Source organism: Lissotriton vulgaris, chromosome 9 (genome assembly GCF_964263255.1).
Source record: "Lissotriton vulgaris chromosome 9, aLisVul1.2, whole genome shotgun sequence".
Lineage (NCBI taxonomy): Eukaryota > Metazoa > Chordata > Amphibia > Caudata > Salamandridae > Lissotriton > Lissotriton vulgaris.
Window position 1 is genome coordinate 591,963,269 of NC_141697.1, and position 13,030 is coordinate 591,976,298.

General features: G+C 47.1%; 1 long non-coding RNA gene across 1 annotated transcript in view; it reads right to left on the reverse strand.

Annotated features, from left to right (window-relative positions):
* The window catches only part of LOC147691906 (uncharacterized), a 111,827-nt gene extending 100,186 nt beyond the window's left edge, over window positions 1-11,641 (reverse strand). The window contains exon 1 of the long non-coding RNA XR_015299799.1: window positions 11,600-11,641. This is a non-coding gene — a long non-coding RNA (uncharacterized LOC147691906). The remainder of the gene's footprint in view (window positions 1-11,599) is intronic.
* Between the last annotated feature and the right edge of the window lie 1,389 nt (window positions 11,642-13,030).

Sequence of the window (13,030 nt, forward strand, 5' to 3'; positions counted from 1 at the left end):
TTCACTATGACTTTGAAGGTCATTTTTTAACCCTGAAGGTATTCTCCATACTGGTGTGATTGTTGTTGGGTACTGTCTATATATCATGCACCCCGTATCGACAGAATAACGAGTAGATTAGGAAATTGCACCTGATGAACTGCCATGATCACAATTACTATAAATAGGCAAGAAACGTGTCAACCTTCTTTTAAGTATCACCTAGTGTGCTCATTTGGACCATTGTATCCACTCCTAGGCAGCCATTTTTTTTATTTTTTTGTGATAACCAATTTTATTGACATTTTAAACAACAAAGTAAACATAGCACCACTTTGACATATTAGACATTTCAATACATTTACAAGTGATTTCCCCCATCTGTTCGTTTGAAGTAGGAGCCCACCCGTGGTGTGGATACTCAATTCAACGGTCCCATCCATTTGCCCCATACAGGGTCATGTTTAACTGGGCACCCTCTTGCTTCGTATACAGCTTTTTCTTGGATAGTGCACATATCTACACCCCTGCGCCATTTAGCAATAGAGGGAGATGTTGAATCTTTCCAGGCCGCTGCAATGTCTCTTTTGGATATCAGAATGGCTGTTCCAAGAAATAGTTTGTCAGTCTGGGAGCCATTCAGTCCCTCCATCACCCCGAGGAAAAGGGCAAGCAGATTGAGTGGGACCTCTCACCCCAATATGCCACTCAGCTCCTACACAATGGCTGCCCAATATTTAGAAAGGATAGCACAGGACCAAACCATATGGTAGAAGTTGGCTGGTTCTGCCTTACAGGGTTGACATTGTAGGCTTGGGAGGAAACCTGCTTTGTGGAGCTGCACAGGGGTAAGATATGCGCAGTGAAGGTAGTAGATCTGAATGAGGCGGAGCCTGGCCAATATGAACAATAGTTACTTACCTGTAAACTGTGGTTCTCCAGTATTGGTGTCTTTCATAGATTCACATGTTTGAATAATTCCCCGTCGTCGAAGTGGGAGTCCCACGGTACATAAAATAGTAGTAGAAACATATATACATAAAGTACATACATATATACATATATAGATAAATACAAAAGTATATAAATAGATATCAAAATATATCTAAAAGAAATAAAACCTTAAGGTACCATAGAACAACATTAGCCCATAGAAAGCATTGAGGGAGAGTTCACCTTAGTAACATATCCAAGTCGTTATAATAGTCCACATTCCAGCCAATCAGGCTGTAACACCCTCTAGAAGCTTCTCCTCAGAAGCTCAAGCCCTCAGATTTTCGTAGCACGAAAGAGACCAAAGAGTGCAGGAGGAGAAGAGAGCCTCTTAGAGGAGGAAGGGTGGGTCGCATGTGAATCTTCTCCTGTATTAGGGGTGTCTTTCATAGATTCACATGCTTGAATAAGAATAGAAAGCAGTACGCCATAATACCAGAGTCATAAAAGACAAAAAATAAAGAGCAAGCATATCAATACACATTAGCAACATGTACATGAATGCACAATAAAAACCTTTTATGATAGGAGGCGGGAAGCAACAGAGGCTCACCTTTATTTGAAGAGATTTCGCAGCACCGCTTGACCCACAGCAGTATCTGCCTCCAGACAATAGTGCCTCTTGAACGTGTGCCTGCTGGACCACGTTGCCGCCCTGCAGATCTGATGTAGAGGCACTCCAGCAAATAGGGCAGTAGAGGATGCTACTGCTCTCGTTGAGTGTGCTCGCACCGGAGCAGAAAGAGGCTTGCCAGCCCCTTGATGGCAGTAGGATATGGCAGAAGAAATCCAACGAGCAATGGTCTGTTTAGTGACTGGATGTCCCTTGCACATCCGTCCATAAGCCACAAAGAGCTGGTCCGACCTTCGAAAGGCAGCAGTACGTTGGATGTAGAATTTGAGGCATTGTTTCAAGTCCAGGGAATGAAGATTACGCTCAGCAGGAGACTGAGGGTTAGGGAAAAAGGTTTTGAGTATGACAGGTTCGTTAAGGTGGAAGTCCGAAGGGACCTTGGGTATAAACTTAGGGTTTGTATGTAGTACAACAGCGTCCTTGGAAAACTGAAGAAACGGAGGCAGGATTGTAAAAGCTTGCATGTCGCTCACTCTCCTGGAGGACGTCAGTGGGAGGAGGAGGGAAACCTTCCAAGTAAGGAATTTCAAATCTGCTGAGGGATAGGTTCAAATGGAGTCTTAAGAAGCTGGGCCAAGACAAGATTCAGACGCCAAGAAGGTGGAGGACGCCGGATAGGTGGCAACATCCAAAACAGACCTTTAAAGAATTGGCAAATGATCCGTGAGGAATATAAAGACGTGGAACCATCATGCCGAAAGCGTGAAATTGCAGCCAGGAAAACTTTGAGAATGGAATGTGAAAGTCCCGACTTTGCCAAAAGGAGGAAGAAGGGCAAGATTTACTCAGGAGTAGCGAGCATAGGATCAATGTTTTCCGAGTGGCACCAAACACAAAACCGCTTCCATTTCAATTTATAGGTTTTGGTGGTGGAGAAAGCCCGTGCGTGAGCAAGAACCTCTCTGCAGTCCGGATCAATATTTAGATGGGCAAACTCGTGGTGCTCAGGTTCCAAGCGTGAAGCTGGAGAGATGCCGGTTCTGGATGGCATATCTGCCTGTGGTTCATGGTGAGAAGGTGAGGCAGGGGGCGAAGAGGGATCGGATCGCACTGGGAAAAAAGAAGATCAGTGAACCATGGTCGACGTGGCCACCTGGGTGCAATCAACAGGATGTGACATGGTTGAAGTCTCATTCTGTGTAGGAGGCGAGGTATCAGAGGGATCGGCGGAAAAGCGTATACGAATTTTTTCGACCAGTTGATCGAAAATGCATTCCGGCTCGACCCTTTGTAGGGATGCTAACTTGCGTAACCATGGCATTTGCGGTTGAGTAGAGTCGCAAACAGATCCAGCTCTGGTTGGCCCCACAGGCGAAATACATACTCCAGAGTTGGTTGATGGAGTTCCCACTCGTGATTGTCTGTGGCCGATCTGCTGAGAGAGTCTGCAAGGGCGCTGGAGACGCCCGGTACGTGAACTGCAGTTAACTGGACTCGATGTTGTATTGCCCACTCCCAGATCTGTTGTGCCTGTCTGGAGAGCAGAAGAGATCTCTACCCCTTTACTTGTTGAGGTAGTGCATACTGGCGGTGTTGTTCGTACGCACCAACAGTGACTCTCCTACCACCAGCAGACGGAAAGATTTCAGTGCGAGAAAGATAGCCAAGAGTTCCAGCCGATTGATGTGCCACTTGCGCTGGTCTGCCGTCCATTTGCTGTTGACTGACAACCCTTCGAGGTGCGCACCCCAACCCTCTAAGGAAGCGTCCGTCGTAAGGGTAAGCGTGGGGGCTGTTTCCTGAAACAGACGCCCTGTTGCAGTGTTTGGAAGGTGAGCCCACCATTCCACTGCGCCCTGGATGCGAGAGGGGTCAGGAAGACTTTGTCCTTGAATGTCCCTGAGACTTGCTGCCATTGTTTGTTCAATTCTTCTTGGAGGACTCGCATGTGTAACCTGCAATTGGGGATCAGCGGTATGCAGGACGAGGTCATGCCCAGAAAGGATTTTAACATTCGGACAGAAACAGACTTTCTTGAGCGTAGAAGAGCCACCAGTTTGGCAATGCGATCTTGGCGCTCTTGCGAAACAAACACCTTTGCTAGATGTGTGTCTATTAATGCTCCTAGAAAGACTCTTTGTAGTGCTGGACGGACATGCGATTTCTCGTGGTTGATGGAAAGACCCACGTCTTGGAAGACTGACAGGCAAGTCTGAGTGTGTTGTTCTGCTGCGAGAAAGTTGGGGCCTTTATCAAGCAGTCGTCCAAATAAGGGTAGATTTGTATGCCCTGTAGGAGTAGATAAGCAGCAACCGGAGCCATGATCTTTGTGAAGACCCTCTGCGCGGAACGAAGGCCGAAAGGCAGAACCTTGAATTGGAAGTGTTTTGATCCTTCTTTGAAATGGAGGTACTTCCTGTGTCTTTGATGGATTGGCACATGAAAGTATGCGTCTTGGAGGTCGATTGTGGAGAGGAACTTCTCGGGATTCAGGAACTGTAAGATTTCCAACAAGGTCAGCATTCGAAATGTTTGGGACTTGATGAATTTGTTGAGGGCTCGGAGGTCTAAGATCGGGCGCCACTCTCCAGATTTCTTCCTGATAAGGAAAAAGCGGGAATAAAAGCCTGTCCCTTTTTGTAATTGAGGAACCACTTTGACTGCTTTTTTTTGGATCATAACTGCAACTTGTGCAAACAGTTCCTTCAGGTGCGCTGGAGGGGGACCAGAAGGAAGGCAGATCTCCAATCACCTCACCTTTAGAAAAATGCTAAAAACGAATCTGTTTATGGAGAAATAATTTTAGGATTGCTGCCTATACAGTACCTTCGTAGCCTGTTGTTGTCAAAGCGCGGAGATAACCCTTTCGGGCTCGATTCTTGCGCTATAGAAGCATATAAATAAATAAATAAATAAATCGGTTGGGAGGAAACTTGAGAAATTCGAGAGCAGGGCCTTTTGAGATGACATCCAAGACCCAAAGATCTGAAGTTATTTTCGACCAATGGCAAAAGTTTTGGGAGATTCGACCTCCAACCTTCAGAGCAGGATAAGACTTGGTCTTAAGAAAGTCATTGTTTTTTAGAGGTGGTACCTCCTCTGTAGGTGGATTTCCTCTTATAAGGCCTGGACTCAGACAACCAGGCGACGATCGGCGTCGAGGGAGGTCACTCCTCCGCCGTCGTCATCCAGGCGACGACCGGCGTCGAGAAGTGTGACCCCTCCGCCGTCGTCCAAGAAGAGGCATTCGGCGTCGAGGACCAAGACCCCTCCGCCGTCGACAGTAACTCGTCGATCGGCATCGAGGACGCAGTCTCCGTCAGTGTCTCGTCGACGCTCAGCCTCAAGGGTGTCCAATACCCCTCCGCCGTCGTCGCACAGGCACTCGACGTCGAGACAGAGAACTCCGTCGATGGCCGGTCATCGCCGTTCGACGTCCAGGCAGAGAGCTCCGTCGACGACTGGACATTGTTGTTCGACGTCGAGAGAGAAGGCTCCGTCGGCGGCCGGGCATCGCCGTTCGACGTCGAGGCAGAGAGCTCCGTCGACAGCCGGTCATCGCCGTTCGATGTCGAGACAGAGAACTCCGTCGACGGCTGATCATCGCCGCTCGACGTCGAGAGACCATAGATCCTCACATAGACAGTCAAAGTCGAGATTGTTTGACCCGCCGACTCCCCGAAGGCGTTCGGCGGCGAGGGAGGAACGCTCGACGTCGAGGCATTCAGATGTGGTCATGGTAACGGAGTCAGCTTCCCGTCATTCCTTTTCACGGTCCTCTGGCTCCTCAAGTGCATCTTCAAAGTCCAGAAGTCTTGTGCGCAGATCTCCTGAGCTTCGGCCAGATCCTTCGGCTGAGCAAGTCAGACTGTCACCTAGATGGTACAAGTCTTTGGACCATTGAAGAGATTCTGGGGCTGCCAAATGTATGCAAGAATATGCCAGCCCACAACACAGGTCTCCTCTTCAGAATCTGGTAGAGGAGATGGACAAGCGTAGTCCTCCCAGGCACAAATCACCTGTGAGAACACCAACCAGATCTCCCAGAAGGTCCAGATCTCCCAGAAGAAGACCTCGTTCAGAAGATCGGATCAGATCTCGCTCTTCTAGACGGGAGGAGCGTTCAAAAAGATCGCGGGAGAGGAGGCAGAGTGCTCACCCTAGACGTCGACGAACTCCGTCTACTTCATCTACCTCTTCTACCAGGTCTTCCAAGAGGAACTACTCCCCTACGTTGACGGACAGTCCTACGTCCAGATCCTCCCCAGTGGATGACATTGGCACGCATCTAGATGTCCCGCAAAGAGGAGCTCAGAAGCTGAGCATTGAAATGTCTGTCCCTCAGGTAACAACGACAGTCATTTTTGAGACTTTACACAAAAAAGCTTTCTCCCGTCCTCTGCTGCCTTTAGTCCCGGGGATTATGGATCCTGTCAAAGAGGTTTTCCTAACTCCAGCGGCTATCAGAGTGGTGCCAGCCCGCATTCAGAAGAAAAACAAATCGGCCTCTTCTGACCCGGTGTTTGTAAAATCTGACCCTCCAGCAGACTCTGTAATTGTGGCAACGGCGAGGAAGACGCACGCAGTTGCCGGTCCCTCTTCAGTCCCACCAGACAAGGACCGCAAATCTCAAGACTCCTGGGGTCGCAAGGTTTGCAACTCAGCTGCATCCACTCTTAAAGTTTCTAGTGCGGCTGCGCTTCTGGGTCGATACGACAGAGCCTTATGGGACTCCATGGAAAGGTTCAAATCCAAACTGCCAAAGGAAGACCAGCAGGATTTTGAAGAAACTGTGACAGAAGGATGTCTGGTGGCGAATCAGATGATAAGCACGGCTGCGGATGGTGCTCTACTTGCGGCGCATTCCTATTCACATGGGGTTTGTGCCAGGAGGTCGGCCTGGTTGCGCCTTACAGGTCTGAAGCCGGATGCTCAGCATCGCATCCTTAATCTCCCCTTTTCGGGTTCTGCTCTCTTCGGGGAACATGCGGACGAAGAAATGACCCGAATGACGACGGAACAAGAAACAGTGAAAGCGGTGGGTTTGGAGAAGAAAAAAGAATTCAAACGCCGCTTCAAGACCAACAGGGGGAGAGGGGCTCAACAGAGGGTTCAAACCCCTCAGTGGTCCCAAAATAAGAACCAGGGGAAACCCAGTTTCGAGGCAAACCCGGCAGAGGTAGAGGAGGTCACCAGCAATCCTCTAACACCACAAGAGGAGGAAAGGCCTGAGCAGTGGCTTCCTCTGGCGCCGTTACCCACTCCAGTGGGAGGAAGTGCTTCACAACACCTGTCAGAGTGGGTCAGCATCACAAAGGATCAGTGGGTGCTGAATATACTGCGCAGTGGATACAGTCTACGTTTCCGTGCGCCTCCGAAGAGCATTCCTCCAAAGAGCTCTTACCCTCCCCAGCTAAGCTTGCTCCGAAGAGAGGTGAAAGTCCTACTGCAAAAAAGAGCGATAGAGGAAGTTCCTCCCGCTCAAAGAGGAAAGGGAGTTTACTCCAGATATTTTCTTGTCCCCAAAAAAGATCAGGAGGACAAGTTCAGACCAATACTCGATCTGCGACTTTTAAACAAAGTCATCGTCAGAGAAAAGTTCTGCATGTTAGCGCTTCACCAAATATGCCCACATCTTCAAGCCGGAGATTGGATGTGTTCGGTGGATCTGCAAGATGCGTACTTTCACATCCCAATTGCTCAACAACATCGCAAGTACTTGAGGTTTGTCGTAGGGAACAAACACTACTAGTACAAGGTGCTACCCTTCGGTCTCAAGTCCGCACCACGAGTCTTCACCAAATGCATGGCAGCGGTGGCGGCTTTTCTTCACAAAAAGGGACTCTTCATCTACCCATACCTGGACGACTGGCTCTTAAAAGGCCCATCTCCGGTACAGGTAACGCACGATCTACAACTGTGCCTGCACCAGTTGCGCAGGCTCGGCCTCCATGTGAACCTGGAGAAGTCAGTCCAGCGGCCTACACAGTCCATCCACTACCTAGGCTCCGTTCTGGACACAAGAGTGGGAAAAGCGTTTCCGTCGGAGGAGAGACTTTTTTCCATGAGTCAGAAATATGGGATTCTGCTAGAGTCTCGGCTTCCAACAGCCCGACAAGTAGCATCCCTGCTGGGTTCCATGGCATCCTGCATTTTTCTCATCCCAAACGCCAGGCTGAGAATGCGTCCTCTACAGCAGGCTTTAGAGCATCAGCGGGACCAAGCGACAGGACGTTGGGAAGATCGTATCACTCTTTCCCAAGCAACGAAAGATGCCATCAAATGGGGGACTCGGAGAAAGAATTTACTGGTGGGGGTACTGTTTCACCAACCTCTTCCATCCCAGTCTATAGTGACGGATGCCTCTCTGCAAGGCTGGGGAGCGCACATGGGTCCGCTTCAAATTCAAGGCCAGTGGTCTATGCAGGAGCAGACATATCACATCAATATGCTGGAACTCAGAGCGGTATTCCTGGCTCTCAAAGCTTTCTTTCCAGCGATAGAGTCCAACTCAGTCCTAGTTCAGACGGACAATACGACCACAATGTTCTATCTGAACAAACAAGGAGGCGCAAGATCTCGCCCACTTTCTCGAGCGGCTCAGACAATCTGGCATTGGCTTCTCTCTCGAGGCCTCACGGTAGTGGCAGTGCACCTTCCAGGCGAGTTGAACGTAAAAACAGACGCACTCAGCAGGCACTTCGAAGATCAGCCAGACTGGGTGCTAAACGACGAAGTAGTAGAAGAGCTTTTTCGTTGCTGGGGTCGTCCAACCATAGACTTGTTTGCAGACGACGAAAACTCCAAATGCCACGCCTTCGCGTCCAGGTTCCACCGGCCAGGAACGCAGGGGAATGCTCTACTGATGGATTGGTCAGGGACATTCGCTTACGCGTTTCCTCCCCTGGCTCTGATTCCGAGAGTAGTTTCCAAGCTCCTCAGGTCGAACATGGAAATGATCCTGATAGCTTCGGATTGGCCATGGCAGTGGTGGTACCCGGACCTTCTGCATCTGTCTGTGTGTCCACACAGACGACTCCCTTGCAGGCCGGACCTGTTGAGCAAGATGAACGGGAGGATAATGCATCCCAACCTCCCATCACTGAACCTAACAGCATGGCTCCTGAGGTCCTGCAATATGGACATTTGAACTTGCCTCCCGAATGCATGAACATTTTAAAGGAGGCTAAGAGGCCTTCCACGAGAGCGTCCTATGCGTTCAAGTGGAAAAGGTTTAACTTATGGTGTAGGGATCATCACTTAGATCCGACTAAAGGGCAGGAGGACGTCATCTTGCCATACCTCCTTTCCCTGGCAACTGCTGGTTTAAAGTACGCTTCTATTAGGGTGCATTTGTCAGCCATAGTAGCATACAGAAATCACCTGATCAGATTTCTTTCTTTCAGGTTCCAGTGGTTAAGGACTTCCTCCAGGGGTTGGAAAAAGTGTATCCCCCTGTGCGAAACCCTTCTCCTCCATGGGAATTGAACCTGGTTCTATCCAGGTTAATGTCACCTCCTTTCGAGCCCATCCACAAGGCCTCCTTGCAACATCTCTCTTGGAAGGCGGCCTTTTTGGTGGCGATTACCTCTGCGCGCAGAGTAAGCGAGATACAAGCACTCTGTGCGAAAGAACGATATGCTGTTTTCCATCACAATAGAGTAGTCCTAAGGGCTCATCCATCTTTCTTGCCTAAAGTTATTTCCGATTTTTATATAAATCAGTCCATTTCCCTCCCTTCTTTTTTTCAAAATCCTACGACCCCAGCCGAGCGGTCACTTCACTCCTTAGATCTTAAGAGAGTGCTCAAGTTCTATTTGGAAAAGACTAAAGGGATTAGGAAAATGGATCAACTGTTTGTGAACTATGGTTCAATGCGGACAGGTTTTCCAGCGGCCAAGAGGTCCATCTCTAGATGGATTGTCTCTTGAATTAAATTGACCTATCAGCTTGCAGGCAAGCCTTTGTTGGGGTCACCCAAAGCGCATTCCACTAGAGGGAAAGCCGCTACAGTAGCTGTCTTGCATGACATTCCAATGTCAGAAATATGCAAGGCTGCAACCTGGAAATCGGTTCATACCTTTACGAGGCATTACTGTCTCAAATCTGATTCCAGGGCCGATACTCAAGTAGGGCAGGCCTCCTTGAGGAATCTGTTTGGGTAGTCTATAGTCTACTCAGACTTGTTGATGAGATTACTGTCTTATCATTCCTTTGCCCTCAGGGAAGAGGAGAGGCTCGCTATTCTATTCTAATGCTTATGACTATTGATGAGGATCCCCTAGAAGAGAAGGATTAGTTACTTACCTGTAATCCTAGTTCTCTTCCAGGGGTATCCTCATCAAAGTCATAAGCAACCCTCCCGCCTCCCTGGGCAAAGGATACTCTTTAATAAGGAGATATAGTTAATCTATTTGTTACTGGGTTTGTTTTCAGTCTCCGAAAAGAACAACTGACCTAACTGTCATCCCTGAGGCATGATGGGATACAGCGGGTCAGGGGTGCCTTAAAGGCACGGTGTCAGTTTATTGCTATTCAGCTACAGGTTAGCTTTTCAGTCTTTTTAGACTGTGTGTTTGCAATGCAGCCTGGGAGCTTCCTATGCTTCCAGTGAGTTATGAGAATTTCTACTGCTTTCTGAGCATTAAAACAGTTTCTAAACAATCTTTGGTGTTGTTTCTCATGTTTCTAATGCTTATTATTCATGTATGGTGGAAATTCTTCACAGCATATTTCAGCTCTGATGTTATTTGGCTGCTATTGCATGTTTTTTTATATATATGTATTTATATATATATGAGTCTATATATGTGGGGCACATATAATATAGTGTTTCCGGGGTCCCGCGCATGGGCGGGAATATTCTAATGCTTATGACTATTGATGAGGATCCCCTGGAAGAGAAACTAGGGACTCACAAGGGTAACCCAGTAACCAATCTGGAGTGTATCTAATGTACATGCAATACATTTAGAGAGGAAGCAGCTAGGCTGGGGTCCTGGATAGCAGGGCCCCAGCCACACTAAAGTCGAGAAACAGTGAAACACCAGCAAAAAAGTGGGGGTAACCATAGTAAGCAGATCCTACTCTCCTACAGATGCGATTCCCATGTCTTTACAGACTCCCTTCTTATGATACTCCATACGCACCACAATTCCTATACAAGGCATAGTCATTTGTTTGCAAGTCTTTTGAGTGAAACAGTACTGGACCTGCTATGAACTTCAAGTCCGTCACTTCTAGTGCTCTGGTTTCATGCATTTCAATCAATCCAGATACTAGAAGTCATTTAGAAATGTAGATGTTTGAGCCATGGCCTTTGTCTTGTGAAGGTCAAACAGAGCACAATGCAAAGAGACACTAAAGAGACACCACATCTATTCTGATACCCACACACAGCACAATACAAAATAGCGGTGAAGAATAAAGGCAATGAGGACATTGGTCCTCTCCTACTATAGACAATACAGAGAGCCACAGGACCTAGTGCCTTTCAAATTTCACATGCATGTTAATGTGCAGCATTATTGTACCATGAGGCCCATCAATTAGAGGTGCAGCATATGCAGGGACACATGCGCCCAAGATGAAAAGAGTGGCACACAAGTCAAATAAAAGGGATAATTTGCACACTGATGTCTAGCCCTGCTTCAACAATATGTTGGGGTGGCCTTTCTTGTGTTGGACCTCTGTGCACCCCATGTTTCTCACATCTGAGCCATACCTAGAAGGGTCCCCTCAAAGTATCACTAGCAGACGGAAGAGCAAAGATGAAGAGAGCTAGTAAAGAGTCTTCTTCTTTCACATCACATTCACAAACAGCACATTTTTGAGAGTCAATGAGTGAATAAAGAGTTATCACACTTCGTGCCCTTCTCAAACACAGCAAATCACAGAGGAACAGAGAAGAAATAAAGAGGCTCTGATCTGTATTTCTTTTGTGCTCCTACACAGCAGTCTGGTTTCACAGGAAGAAAATCATAAGAACTTCCAGAGGTTTCACATGTTACCAGCACTAATAATCCTCTTTCACTTGGTGACTTTGGACTGTACCTGTTGCTTGGCCTTTGGTGGTGTCTGGTAGACTGGTCACTGAAGAGGAAAACGGATATATGTTATCCTATTACATTTACCTCTGTTTCATCGTTATGTACAACACCTGATTACAGGTAAAATAATCAAGTCTAAAGTATTACCAGGTAAAAGCCGGAATACATGGGATGGAATACAGCTCCTTTCTTGTGTGTATAATGCAAACATTGTATATAATTGGGTATTTTTAGAATAACAATAACAGAACATCATCTGACATAAAATTAATTACCCCATTGGGTGTAGATTTTCTATTATTGTCACCAATGGGGAATATTTTTGTAAACAACGTTTGGGTGCAACATAGTTTTCATGCAATGTTCAGGCCACAGAATTCTGATGCCATACCAAAAAGTCAATTGAAACGTTGTGTCTTTGTTTTCATCTCTCATTTCTCCTGCTATTCATGTTGTACAATGCAATTTCCTACAGATGTCACTGACCCTTCCTCAACTTTTTATGTATTCCCCAGGAGCCATTCTGTATGTTCTTTACAGACCAGACATCCCCTTCAATCCATTTACCATACCCACTCTCATGTCCCTCCCAGGATCCAACCTGACTCCTATCAGAACATTACACAACCTAATTCCCACACCTTTGCATAGCCTCCAAGCTCTTTTATGTCCATTGCTCTTAAATGTTTCCAAACAACCCTTGCTAGAGCCTCTCATCATTCCCTCACCAGGATCCAGTGCTCCCAAACTTCTGCACTTCCACATATCTATGCCCATATCAGATCAGCCTTCTCATTACCCCTGCTGTCTCTTTTGCTTTGCTAATCAAAACACAATTTCTTCCCTCAGCCTGACATGTTGTTTTTGCCAACCGCGGCTTGCTGATAAGTGCAGATTTGCCATTGAAGCTGATTTGGACCCCCAGACCTACCACTGAGTATCTCCTAAATTAAAATACTCCATATTTGACTTCTTTTAATTGCTGGCAGTTATTTACTTCAAATTCTGAAACGTTTTTGATTTAGGGCCTTATTTGACATTGGGCAGTAATCTGCTAAAAATAGACAGATACCTTGTCAGCCCTAAGAACAATAGTTACTTACCTGTAATCTGTGGTTCTCCAGTATTGGTGTCTTTCATAGATTCACATGCCTGAATCATTCCCCGTCGTCGGAGTGGGAGTCCCACGGTACATAAAAAAGCAGTAATATGCCATTTGTACATAGCAAATAACAGTTATACCCAACCAGGAAGTAAAGTAGCCCCAGCTACAGTGGAAAAAACTTCCACATTAGTGACTATCCAAGTCATTATGTATAGCCCAAACTGCAGCCAATCAGGCCACAGCTCCCACCAGAATACTCTCCCCAGAGACCCAGGCTCTCAGATTTTGAAGCACCGGAGTGTACCTGAGTATATATATATATATATATAT